General features: G+C 40.9%; 1 protein-coding gene across 1 annotated transcript in view; it reads left to right on the top strand.

Moving 5' to 3' along the window:
- Window positions 1-13,623, top strand: part of LOC106571867 (prickle-like protein 2) — a 113,857-nt gene that overhangs the window by 61,184 nt on the left and 39,050 nt on the right. The gene's annotated exons all lie outside the window — the stretch shown is intronic.

The following is a 13,623-nucleotide window of genomic DNA, read 5'->3' as shown; positions in this document are numbered from 1 at the left end:
CTTCGGAAAGTATTCAGACCCCTTGACCTTTTCCACATTTTGTAACGTTACAGCCTTATTCTAAAATGGATTTAAAACTAAAATTAATCCTCAGCAATCTACACACAATACCCTATAATGACAAAGTGAAGCATGTTTTTACAAATGTTTGCAAATGTATTAAAAATGAAAATCAGAAATACCTTACTTACGTAAGTATTCAGACCCTTTGCTATGAGACTCGAAATTGAGCTCAGGGGAATCCTGTTCTCATTAATCACCCTTGAGATGTTTCTACAACTTGATTGGAGTCCACCTATGGTAAATCCAATTGATTGGACATGATTTGGAAAGGCACACACCCGTCTATATAAGGTCCCACAGTTGACTGTGTATGTCAGAGCAAAAACCAAGCTATGAGGTCGTACGAATTGTCCATAGAGCTCCAAGACAGGATTGTGTAGAGTCACAAGTCTGGGTACGGGTACCAAAACATTTCTGCAGCATTGAAGGTCCCCAAGGACACAGTGGCCTCTATCATTCTTAAATGTTTGGGCCAAACTGAGCAATCGGGGGAGAAGGGCCTTGGACAAGGAGTTGACCAAGAACCCAATGGTAACTCTGACAGAGCTCTAGATTTACTCTGTGGAGATGGAGAACCTTCCAGAAGGACAACCATCTCTGCAGCACTCCACTAATCAGGCCTTTATGGTAGAGTGGCCAGACGGAAGCCACTCCTCAATAAAAGGCACATGACAGCCGACTTGGAGTTTGCCAAAAGGCACCTAAAGACTCTCAGACCATGAGAAACAAGACTCTCTGGTCTTATGAAACCAATATTGAACTATTTGGCCTGAATGCCAAGTGTCGCATCTGGAGTAAACCTGGCACCATCCCTACGGTGAAGAATGTTGATTGCTGCATAAAGCTGTGGAGATGTTTTTCAGTGAGCAGCAGGGACTGGGAGACTAGTCAAGATAGAGGCAAAGATGAACAGAGCAAAGTACAGAGAGATCCCTGATGAAAACCTGCTCCAAAGCGCTCAGGTCCTCAGACTGGGGCGAAGGTTCACCTTCCAACAGGACAACGACCCTAAGCACACAGCCAAGACAACGCAGGAGTGGCTTCGGGACAAGTCTCTGAATGTCCTTGAGTGGCCAAGCCAGAGCCCGGACTTCAACCCGATCTAACATCTCTGGAGAGACCTGAAAATAGATGTGCAGCAACGCTCCCCATCCAACCTGACAGAGCTTGAGAGGATCTGCAGAGACGAATGGGAGAATCTCTCCAAATACAGGTGTGCCAAGCTTGTAGAGTCATACTCATGAAGACTCAAGGCTGTAGTTGCTGCCAAAGGTGCTTCAACAAAGTTTTGAGTAAAGGGTCTGAATACTTATGTAAATGTCATGTATAATTTTTTTTTTTTTTACAATTTGATGGCTTCAATTGCATTAGCCTACTTTATTCCAATATGTTTGTAATTCAGTGATATTTAATCCCATATTAAGTCTTTATGGATCCATCCAGTTGAGGTTAAGAAAACAGTGCACATGGTGGGCTATGCAAGGAAATTACTGCATTACGGCTACATTTCATACTAACCTTAATCATGTCTAGGTCGGTTGGTGGAAATAAAACTAGAGGCTTTGTCACCACCAATACCTTTCATATATAAAGAAAAGTCAACAAAAATTTGTCGGGATGCTGAAGTTGGTAGAAAAACGTAGTGGTTTGAAAGGTGTATATGAGCTTGGAATAATACTGTGAAATTGTGAAAAGGATGATAATGCCCTTTTAGTGTAAGAGCTGATTGAGCCAAGTTTTGGTGGGATGGAGTTTTGGCCTGCCTGGTGATAGACCAATAAGAATAACAGGTTGTTTCCAATTTCCCCCTCCTCTCTCAGACCACTCTCAGACTGTCCTAGCAAAATTCTTGCTTGAGAAATTGCTCTTTGCTAAGAAGTTATTTTTGCTTCTTTTTGAACATTTCAATTGAAAGCAATCACAGTAAGTTATCTAATTGTTACCCAAAAATGATTTGATATTAAGATAAAAATGCATTTGACCTTTAAGGGTATTCAACGAGCGTGAATGTCTTTGACCACACATGGTCTTGCGTTTCGTCACATCAGTATGGAAAGTCTCTCACTTTTATTACTTTATCTCCATCTGCATCTCTTTGTCCCCACACTCAGATAAACAGATGACAGACATTCTGTGCGATTCCTCCATCTTTGCCATTGTGTAATTGAGTTTTCTTTCTCTGGTGTACCAGGGAGGGTTGGACTGGGGTTACCGTGGCTTCTCGCATGAACTGACTCCATGGAAACCAGCTCCATTGGCATACAGAGAGGGGGAAGGAGAGAGGAGGAGAAGAGGGGTGACACGGCTGTCTTCTGGAACGCTGGTTTCTTGCTAAATGAAAAAGGTGTTAAGATGTGAGGAGGGAAGTGGGAGGAGACCACTGTGTTCTGGAATGCTTTCTTTCTAAATGAAATAAGGGAAGGGGGGTTGGGAATGATCTTGCCCTCCCTCTCTCCCTCACTCCCATCCCTCTATCACACTTCATTATTAATCAGGGATGGCTGTTTGTTCAAATGGAGAAAGAGGATGACATTTGGACTGCTGCTGTAAGTGCGCTCCCTCTCTCACAATGTCACCGCTGCTTTCTCCAGAGTCACCGTGACTCTGTGAAAATGTCATAAGTGTTCTACTTCTTATTGTAGCACAGTGTCACAAGGACGAGGTTACATTCTAGCAAAGCCCAATGGTAAAACAACAGATCGGTCATTGTGCATTATTTCAACCCTGCCTTTGTGAAAGATGTAGACACCGTGCCTGCCTAAGTTCACATTTGCACCTGTTTGTCAGACTAAAATGTTTTAGTGCCATTTCATATTGTTTCCATTTATTTATAGTCAGTCAGAATGTGGATAGTGACTCACATTGAATAATATGGGCCACAAGAGAATGCTACACAATATTTGCTGTTAAACAACAACAAAATAACAGTGTGGTCTCAATTGTCTGTAGTGTGATTTCCACCAATCCTTGGGTGGTTTGGATGGCCTTCTACATCAGGAACCTCATTAGAGTGGGTTGGTGTTAGGTACGGTAGCATCTATCTGTTGTCCCATCATCATTTTCTGTCTCGGTGTTGGCTACTTTAGACCAAGAATATGTCTCAAAGGGAGACAACCCTTTAATAAACCAACAAATCAACTCTCCACACAAGAGAAAATGGCCTTTCAGTCCAAGGTTATTATAAACAATGGTCTTATCAGCCAAATTAATATTTATGAAGGTTTAATCCATGCACTGCTGACATCAGCAGATACTTATGTCATTAGAGGAGAGCACTTTTCAACATAAATTCTACATTTATTTACCTCAACTCTGATAATTCAGCCTATTATGCACCGGATTTTCCGTTTTGCAATAATTGACCCTTAAGCGCTTTGGTAATTTATGCACTTGTCTGCCACAGCTTTCTCAATGGCCCAAGGACATATTGTAGAAGTCTTTGATGTTTTACAGTATTGCAAAGGAAGGACACAGCAGGCCTAGGGTGGAACTAAGTCACTAGTACTGTTTAACATGAGGAATAAATACACACACACAGACACACACCCTCTCATCTAGTAAAGTGTATGGCTTAGTGGCTTCACAGATATTCTTTCTTCAATATTTCATTGGATGAGCAGAATCATTGAAGTTCCTTTATAGCTGTGAGTGATAAAGTGCTGTCAGTAGAGCTGGGGAGAGAGAAGTGTCTTTATATCTGTCACCCAGACAGACCATGCTGTGTGTTTAATCCAGGCAGACTGTTCTCTACAGGTCACACAGCTGCCAGAGGAACCTAGTCCATCCTGGCCTCAACAGTTAGGCTGTTATAATCATTATTACTAGGCTTCTAGATCCAGCATTTATGTGACGCAGGCTTTAGGCTTCTGTATCCATCATCCAGCTCTGTCGCTGCTCTCTCAGCAAACCTGTCGGACATAAATGATAGCCAATGTGTCAACTGTAAAGGTGAGAGGGATATGAAATACAGTATATGCAGGGGCGAAAATCTGATATCCACTTTGGAGGGGACAATTACATGAAATTTTCTCAAGAGCAATTCCTGAGGGGGACACCAAAAGTAGTGCTGTAACACATAGCCTACATTGTAATATGGTAAATGTATATTGAGGAACCAAAGAAATAAGGTGTTTGCCGTACTCCTAACTACCGGTACCCAAAACTACACAACTAATCACAACAGCAATACCATTGCCTTTAACCTCTATGGGCTAGGTGGGACGCAAGCGTCCCACCTACTCAACAGCCAGTGTAATCCCATGGCGCGTTATTCAAATACCTCAAAAATGCAAAAACTTCAATTTTTCAAACATATGACTATTTTACACCATTTTAAAGACAAGACTCTCGTTAATCTAACCACACTGTGCGATTTCAAAAAGGCTTTACAACGAAAGCAAAACATTAGATTATGTCAGCAGAGTACCAAGCCAGAAATAATCAGACACCCATTTTTCAAGCCAGCATATAATGTCACCAAAACCCAGAAGACAGCTAAATGCAGCACTCACCTTTGATGATCTTCATCAGATGACAACCCTAGGACATTATGTTATACAATACATGCATGTTTTGTTCAATCAAGTTCATATTTATATCAAAAAACAGCTTTTTACATTAGCATGTGACGTTCAGAACTAGCATACCCCCCGCAAACTTCCGGGGAATTCGCTAACATTTTACTAAATTACTCACGATAAACGTTCACAAAAAGCATAACAATTATTTTAAGAATTATAGATACAGACCTCCTCTATGCACTCGATATGTCCGATTTTAAAATAGCTTTTTGGTGAAAGCACATTTTGCAATATTCTAAGTACATAGCCCAGGCATCACGGGCTCGCTATTTAGACACCCGGCAAGTTTAGCACTCACCATAATCATATTTACTATTATAAAAGTTTGATTACCTTTTGTTGTCTTCGTCAGAATGCACACCCAGGACTGCTACTTCAATAACAAATGTTGGTTTGGTCCAAAATAATCCATCGTTATATCCGAATAGCGGCGTTTTGTTCGTGCGTTCCAGACACTATCAGAAATAGTAAAGAAGTGTCACGCGCATGGCGCAATTCGTGACAATAAAATTCTAAATATTCCATTACCGTACTTCAAAGCATGTCAACCGCTGTTTAAAATCAATTTTTACGACATTTTTCTCGTAGAAAAGCGATAATATTCCGACAGGGAATCTCCTTTTCGGCAAACAGAGGAAAAAATCCCACAGGCGGGGGCGGTCGGGGTCACGCGCATAAGCCCAGTGTCCCTTGATCGGCCACTTGAGAAAGGCGATAATGTGTTTCAGCCTGGGGCTGGAATGATGACATTCTGTTTTTTCCCGGGCTCTGAGCGCCTATGGACGACGTGGGAAGTGTCACGTTAGAGCAGAGATCCTTAGTAAATGATAGAGATGGAAAAGAAGTTCAAGAAATGGTCAGACAGGCCACTTCCTGTAAAGGAATCTCTCAGGTTTTGACCTGCCATTTGAGTTCTGTTATACTCACAGACACCATTCAAACAGTTTTAGAAAATTTAGGGTGTTTTCTATCCATATGTAATAAGTATATGCATATTCTAGTTACTGGGTAGGAGTGGTAACCAGATTAAATCGGGTATGTTTTTTATCCAGCCGTGTCAATACTGCCCCCTAGCCCTAACAGGTTAAAAACGCGCTATTAAGTGTCTATAATCAGAACAATTGCTTTCATTGCGTATTATTAATATTATTTAAATTACATAGTTATGTTTCAGTGATATATTGGGGGGGACAAATCATATTTTTCCCAGGATGGGGGGGTCGTGTGTCCCCCGTCCCCCCCGGGATTTCCGCCCCTGAGTATATGGCTTAATTAAATATATGGCTGTACTCAGACAACCCATGAAGTGGTTTATTGGATAGTACATTAAAATCACATACATTATAGAGCTTGTTTTATGGTGCAATAACCCACATTCTATACAGTTAGAGCAAAAAGAAAGGACAATTCTAATGTGTATGTCACGACTCCCGCCGAAGTCGGTCCCTCTCCTTGTTCGGGCGGCGTTCGGCGTTCGAAGTCACCTGTCTTCTAGCCATTGCCGCTCCACCTTTCATTTTCCATTTGTTTTGTCTTGTTTTCCCGCACACCGGGTTTACATCCCCTCGTTACTCTACGTGTATATTATCCTCTGTTCCCCTCATGTCTGTGTGTGGTATTGTTCGTTCGTTACGTGTGTAATGCTACAGGCTCGTTTTGCGCCGGGCATTGTTGTAACCCATGGTTTTGTTATTTGTACCTATTTGTGTAATTTGTGCGCTATCGCTTTTTTCCTTGGGCCGGAGTGTTGTGACGCAGTTGCCTCCGGCTGTTTTCCTCTGCCTGAATAAAGTGTGCCTGTTCACTCATCTCTGCTCTCCTGCGCCTGACTTCCTTCGACCAGTTGTGCACACTCTGACAGTGTACCATACAATATTTATCATCTCACTCTGGCCCACATATTGGTTACTGATTGATGTACAGTGCAGGTGAGGAGTAAGTGACAGGTCACTTATATAAACATGACCTACATCTAAATACAAATGAATGGATTTCAGGTGTCTTCATTGATGATGTAGGGTCTACATCTAGTAAACGTTGGCACAGCGACTTGCTGACATCATCTCTCCCTTTCTAGATCATAATAGAGTACGTGGGCAGGTTATGCAACTGCTGATATTTCTGTGGCTGCAAATAGAATAAATCACCATTTAGATGTTGATTTTCATTGTTGGGCATAAGATGAGAAAATAACTACTGACCAGTGAATAGAGAGTATTTTCTCATAACCTTGACGCAGATTAATGTTTTGTAGCCTATAAAAAGATTGGCATGTGTTTATGTATAGCTGCCATGTATTAGATGTAAGAGAAACGTGTTTTTATATAACAACGGTGTGACATGGAGAACCCACAACAGTGTGCGATTTGTGGAGATATGTCAGTGAAGAACTAATAAACCTTGGTTATAGGTTTTCATTCATCTCAGTTTGTATTTGTATTTGTTTTGGATCCCCTGTCACAAGCGTCGTTAAGTACAGACCAAGGCGCAGCGGGTATAGTGCTCATTCTTACTTATTTATTTAGATAAAGTGAACACTTAAACAAAAATAAATAACAAACGACAGCAAACAGTTCCGTAAGGTTCACAGACTATAACATAAAATAACCACCCACAAAACCCAAAGGAAAACAGGCTGCCTAAGTATGGCTTCCAATCAGAGACAACGAAAGACACCTGCCTCTGATTGGAAACCACACTCGGCCAAACCTGGAAAACAAAACATAGAAAATGAAAACTAGAACCAAAATCCCCTAGAACAAAAAACCCCAAAACACACAAAACAAACACCCACTGCCACGCCCTGACCATACTACAATGACAAAAGACCCCTTTACTGGTCAGGACGTGACATCCCCATTGGCTGCTGTCAAGACATCAGCTGCTCTTCCTAGTATCCTGCAAAAAATAAGGCAGTAATATACATTACAATAACATTTTTAAACATTCAAATACATTTTACAACATATTTCACAATACATTAAGTGTGTTCCAGCCACTACTCTACTACAACACACAATCCAGATGTGCGTGTGTATAGTGTGTATGTTGTGTCCGTTTGTATGTGTGTGTTTGTACCTGTGTGTGTGACTCTTTACAGTCCTTGCTGTTCCATAAGGTGTATTTTTATCTGTTTTTTAAATCTGATTTTACTGCTTGTGTGAGTTACTTGATGTGGATTAGAGTACTATATATCCAAGGCTCTATGTAGTACTGTGCACCTCCCATTGTCTGTTCTGGACATGGGTACTGTGAAGAGACCTCTGTTGGCATGTATTGTGGGTATGCATGGGTGCATGAGCTGTCTGCTAGTAGTTTAAACATACATCTTGGTGTGTTCAACATGTCAATATTAAAAATAAAAAAAAACAAGTAGTGATGAAGTCAATGTCTTCTCTACTTTGAGCCATGAGAGATTGACATGCATAGTATTATTGTTAGCTCTAAGAGTACATTTAGTCCCTCTTTGTGGCACCTGACCACACGACTGGGCAGTAGTCCAGGTACGACAAAACTAGGGCCTGCAGGACCTGCCTTGTTGATATTGTTGTTAAGCAAGCAGAGCAGTGCTTTATTATGGACAGACCTCTCCCCATCTTACCTACTGTTGCATCAATAGATTTTGACCATAACAGTTTACAATCCAGGGTTAATCCAAGCAGTTCAGTCTTCTCAACTTTCTCAATTTCCACATTATTCATTACAATATTTAGTTGAGGTTTAGGGTTTAGTGAATGATTTGTCCCAAATACAATGCTTTTAGTTTTTGAAATATGTAGGACTAACTTATTTATTGCCACCCATTCTGAAACTGACTGCAGCTTTTCGTTAAATGCTGCAGTGATTTCACTCGCTGTAGTAACTGACATGTATAGTGTTGTCAACCGCATACATAGACACACAGGCTTTATGTGGCAGGTCATTATTAAATATGTAAGAAAGTAAGGGGCCTAGACAGCTGCCCTGGGGAATGCCTAATTCTTCCTGGATTATGTTAGCGAGGCTACCATTAAAGAACACCATCTGTGTTCTGTTAGAGAGGTAACTCTCAATCCTCAATATAGCTAGGGGTGTAAAGCCATAACTTATACGTTTTTCCAGCAGCATACTATGATTGGTAATGTCAAAAGCTGCACGGAAGTCTAACAAAACAGCTCCCACAACGTTTTTATTAACAATTTCTCTCAGCCAATCATCCGTCATTTGCGTAAGTGCCGTGCATGTTGAATGCCCTTCCCTATAAGCGTGCAGAAAGTATTTTGTTAACCTCTTACATCTAGACGTTCCGCTAGCGGAACACCTGCTCCAATATCCAATGATAGGCGTGGCGCGAATTACAAATTCCTCAATTTTTTTTCAAACATATGACTATTTTACACAATTTTAAAGACAAGACTCTCCTTTATCTAACCACACTGTCCGATTTCAAAAAGGCTTTACAGCGAAAGCAAAACATTAGATTATGTCAGCAGAGTACCCAGCCAGAAATAATCAGACACCCATTTTTCAAGCTAGCATATAATGTCACAAAAAACAAAACCACAGCTAAATGCAGCACTAACCTTTGATGATCTTCATCAGATGACACGTGAAAGCACATTTTGCAATATTCTGAGTAGATAGCTCGCCATCACAGGCTAGCTATTTTGACACCCACCAAGTTTGACCCTCACCAAACTCAGATTTACTTTAAGAGAAATGGGATTACCTTTGCTGTTCTTCGTCAGAATGCACTCCCAGGACTTCTACTTCAATAACAAATGTTGGTTTGGTTCAAAATAATCCATAGTTATATCCAAATAGCGGCGTTTTGTTCGTGCGTTCAAGACACTATCCGAAGGGTGACGAAGGGTTACGCGCCCGACGCGTTTCGTGACAAAAAAAATCTAAATATTCCATTACCGTACTTCGAAGCATGTCAACCGCTGTTTAAAATCAATTTTTATGCGATTTTTCTCGTAAAAAAGCGATAATATTCCGACCGGGAGTCATTGTTTTCGTTCAAAGACGAAAGAATAAAAACATGGTGTCGCCTTGTGCACGCGCCTCCAGTTTCTGTTCTCTGATCGACCACTATCCAAATGCGCTACTGTTTTTCAGCCAGGGCCTGCAAAGACATCATTCAGCGTTTTGCTGCCTTCTGAGAGCCTATGGGAGCCGTAGGAAGTGTCACGTTACAGCAGAGATCCTCAGTTTTCAATAAAGAGAGTGTAGATGGCCAAGAAATGGTCATAGACGGCAGTATTTTCACGGCTGGATAAAAAACGTACCCGATTTAATCTGATTATTACTCCTGCCCAGAAACTAGAATATGCATATAATTATTAGCTTTGGATAGAAAACACTCCAAAGTTTCTAAAACTGTTTGAATGGTGTCTGTGAGTATAACAGAACTCAAATGGCAGGTCAAAACCTGAGAGATTCCTTTACAGGAAGTGGCCTGTCTGACCATTTATTGTCTTTCTTTGACATCTCATTCCAAAACTTAGGATCTCTGCGGTAACGTGACACTTCCCACAGCTCCAATAGGCTCTCAGAGCCCGGGAAAAACCTGAATGTCGTCATTCCAGCCCCAGGCTGAAACACATTATCGCCTTTCTCAAGTGGCCGATCAAGGGACAGTGGGCTTAGGCACTGGCCGCCCCCGTCTTTGTGTTTTTTCCTCTGTTTACCGAAAAGGAGATTCCCGGTCGGAATATTATCGCTTTTTTACGAGATAAATTGCATAAAAATGTATTTTAAACAGCGGTTGACATGCTTCGAAGTACGGTAATGGAATATTTAGAATTTTGTCACGAAATGCGCCATGCGCACGACCCTGATTTACCATTTTGGACAGTTTCTGGAACGCACGAACAAAACGCCGCTATTCGGATATAACGATGGATTATTTTGGACCAAACCAACATTTGTTATTGAAGTAGCAGTCCTGGGAGTGCATTCTGACGAAGACAACAAAAGGTAATCAAACTTTTGTAATAGTAAATCTGATTTTGGTGAAGGCTAAACTTGCCGGGTGTCTAAATAGCTAGCCCGTGATGGCTGGGCTATGTACTTAGAATATTGCAAAATGTGCTTTCACCAAAAAGCTATTTTAAAATCGGACATATCGAGTGCATAGAGGAGTTCTGTATCTATAATTCTTAAAATAATTTATGCTTTTTGTGAACATTTATCGTGAGTAATTTAGTAAATTGTTAGTAAATTCCCCGGAAGTTTGCGGGGGGTATGCTAGTTCTGAACGTCACATGCTAATGTAAAAAGGTGTTTTTTTATATAAATATGAACTTGATTGAACAAAACATGCATGTATTGTATAACATAATGTCCTAGGTGTGTCATCTGATGAAGATCATCAAAGGTTAGTGCTGCATTTAGCTGTCTTCTGGGTTTTTGTGACATTATATGCTAGCTTGAAAAATGGGTGTCTGATTATTTCCGGCTGGGTACTCTGCTGACATAATCTAATGTTTTGCTTTCGCTGTAAAGCCTTTTTGAAATCTGACAGTGTGGTTAGATTAACGAGAGTCTTGTCTTTAAATAGCTGTAAAATAGTCATATGTTTGAAAAATGGAAGTTTTCGGATTTTAGAGGAATTTGCATTTCGCGCCACGCCCATCATTGGATATTGGAGCAGGTGTTCCGCTAGCGGAACGTCTAGATGTAAGAGGTTAAGTATTGAAGATGTAGTTTAACTCAGACTGGTGTGTTTGTAACTCTCCTCATTTGGTAATGCAGAAATTAGCCAGCACAAGTTCTATTTTTGTTTCATCAGACCAGAGGACATTTCTCCAAAAAGTAGGATCTTTGTCCCCATGTGCAGTTGCAAACCGTAGTCTGGCTTTTTTTATGGCGGTTTTGGAGCAATGGCTTCTTTCTTGCTGAGCAGCCTTTCATGTTATGTCGATATAGGACTCGTTTTACTGTGAATATGGATACTTTTGTACCTGTTTCCTCCAGCATCTTCATAAGGTCCTTTGTTGTTGTTCTGTTATTGATTTGCTGAGTGGTATGATGAGTGGTATGATGGCTGCGTGGTCCCATGGTGTTTATACTTGCGTACTATTGTTTGTACAGATGAACGTGGTACCTTCAGGCATTTGGAAATTGCTCCCAAGGATGAACCAGACTTGTGGAGGTCTACAATTCTTTTCTGAGGTCTTGGCTGATTTCTTTGGATTTTCCCATGATGTCAAGCAAAGAGGCACTGAGTTTGAAGGTAGGCTTTGAAATACATCCACAGGTAGACCTCCAATTTGCTCAAATGATGTCAATTAGCCTATCAGAAGCTTCTAAAGCCATGACGTCATTTTCTGGAATTTTCCAAGCTGTTTAAAGACACAGTCAAGTTAGTGTATGTAAACTTCTGACCCACTGGAATTGTGATACAGAGTATTATTAGTGAAATAATCTGTCTGTAAACAATTGTTGGAAAAATTACTTGTGTAATGCACAAAGTAGATGTCCTAACCGACTTGCCAAAACTATAGTTTGTTAACAAGAAATTTGTGGAGTGGTTGAAAAACGAGTTTTAATGACTCAACCTAAGTGTTTGTAAACTTCCCACTTCAACTGTATATGCTCATCTTCATTATCATTGCACATAATGGATATTATCTTTGATTGACTGTGACTGATAGACAAGCCTCCGTTTTTTCTCTAGAAAGCAGAACTGAACACAAGCCAGTGAGCAAAGTGAGACACCTTCCCTCCCCCCGAATCCCCCCACCCCCTAATATGTTGCCAAGGCAGATCAGAGGAGTGTGTTGATGACTAACCACTCGGTATAGTGAGAGTGTGTTACGTCAACAACAAAAAACACTCTCTCCAGGTCTCCCATGAGGCCTCCTCTCCCTCTCTCTCCACTCAGCCTCCATACAGTGGTGATGTAAGTAGTGCACTGCCTGCTTCCCTCAGGCCAGGCCAGGGGCTAGCAGGTACACCAGCTTTACCTAGTCCCTTAGAGGAATCAGCAGCGTCCATTTTAGAGAGAGATAAACAACACACCACAGTACCTCATGCACTCTGACTCACTCACTGGCTCTCCCTCAAAGCACAGAGAGGGAGACTAGTTAAGTCATTGTCCTTTCATGGCTTTAGTTATCTCATGTGGCTTTGTGTGTGTTTTGAAGAGGTTCTGAGAAGCTGTTTTAGTTATCTGTTGGATTCCAAGTATTGGATGTTCCACAGGGTTGTGGTGAGGGAATGATGTTTTGGATTCATGTGGACAGATCATGTTTGAGCCTGGTCTGTGGCATGTGATGGGGTGGGACTGATTCTATTGGATCTGAATTCGCTACAGTAAACCAATGATCTTGTTTTCCATATAAACCAATTTACTGTAAGGGCCTCCTGTCCCCTTATCACCCACCCTCCATTCCCTACTTACACTTTTGAATGCCTAGCAGAAGAACCCTGTATACCAAATTGATGCCGTGATATTCCAAAGATTAATGTAATCAAGAAATGAAACAAGAATGTGATGATTTATTTAGGCTGTTTTTCAACCAAAATACATGAGCACATAATTAAAAAGGCATATGATGTTAGCATGCACAAACCATTAAGTCTCTCTCATACTGCTAGATTTTCAATTTTCTCCCTAAATTATTGCCTTTCAATGCCATGTTTCTGGTGTCGGTAGGCAGCGATAGGCACCTTGTCCTGTTAATAGTAATGTGTCCAGCTGTTATACTCTCCAGCCAGAGACCCTCTCTTTTCTCCATATCTGATAAATGATCACTTAACTTAGGTCGGTTGTATTCGTTTTTTGTGTTTGGACTGTACATTAGTTTTGAAAACTATAATGGCATAAACATAATGTGCTTTTGACAGTTTTAATAAAGTCTGAGCCAATGTGTGTGTTTGTGTGTGTGTCTCTGTACAATATTCATGTGTAATTGCTTGTAACAAATTGCTTAAAATGCTTTAATATATCTGCCATAGCCCTGATGTATGCCACTGGGAAATCTGAGCCCTC

Source organism: Salmo salar, chromosome 15 (assembly GCF_965601325.2).
Source record: "Salmo salar chromosome 15, fSalSal1, whole genome shotgun sequence".
In the NCBI taxonomy this organism is placed as follows: Eukaryota; Metazoa; Chordata; class Actinopteri; order Salmoniformes; family Salmonidae; genus Salmo; species Salmo salar.
The sequence above is the reverse complement of the archived record's forward strand: the minus strand, read 5'-3'. Positions and strand labels throughout refer to the sequence as shown.